The following is a 346-nucleotide window of genomic DNA, read 5'->3' on the forward strand; positions in this document are numbered from 1 at the left end:
AAGGTGGGGGGCGAGCGCGGCGCCGGCGCGCCCGGGGATTTGGGGCGCCGCGCACCGACTTGGGCCTAAACGACTCCGCGATCGTCATTATTTGTAACCATAGAGCATGAATTACCTCTTGAGGTCATCAGTGAGAATTTACGACTGGTCAACAAAAGCACGTGATTCCCAAACGCACCCCCACCCTCCCCCCATATTTGGACGCATACATAGCAAAAACGAAGTACCGTGCATTGCTAGTACAGTGCATTGCTATAATTCATTAATACATCATAAATCGTCAAGCACAGGGTTATAACGACCACGAGCCACAAATCAAGCCCTCCAAAATAACCCAAATGAGCTC

This window comes from Buceros rhinoceros, unplaced genomic scaffold, assembly GCF_000710305.1.
Source record: "Buceros rhinoceros silvestris isolate BGI_N320 unplaced genomic scaffold, ASM71030v1 scaffold25071, whole genome shotgun sequence".
Classification (NCBI taxonomy): Eukaryota; Metazoa; Chordata; class Aves; order Bucerotiformes; family Bucerotidae; genus Buceros; species Buceros rhinoceros.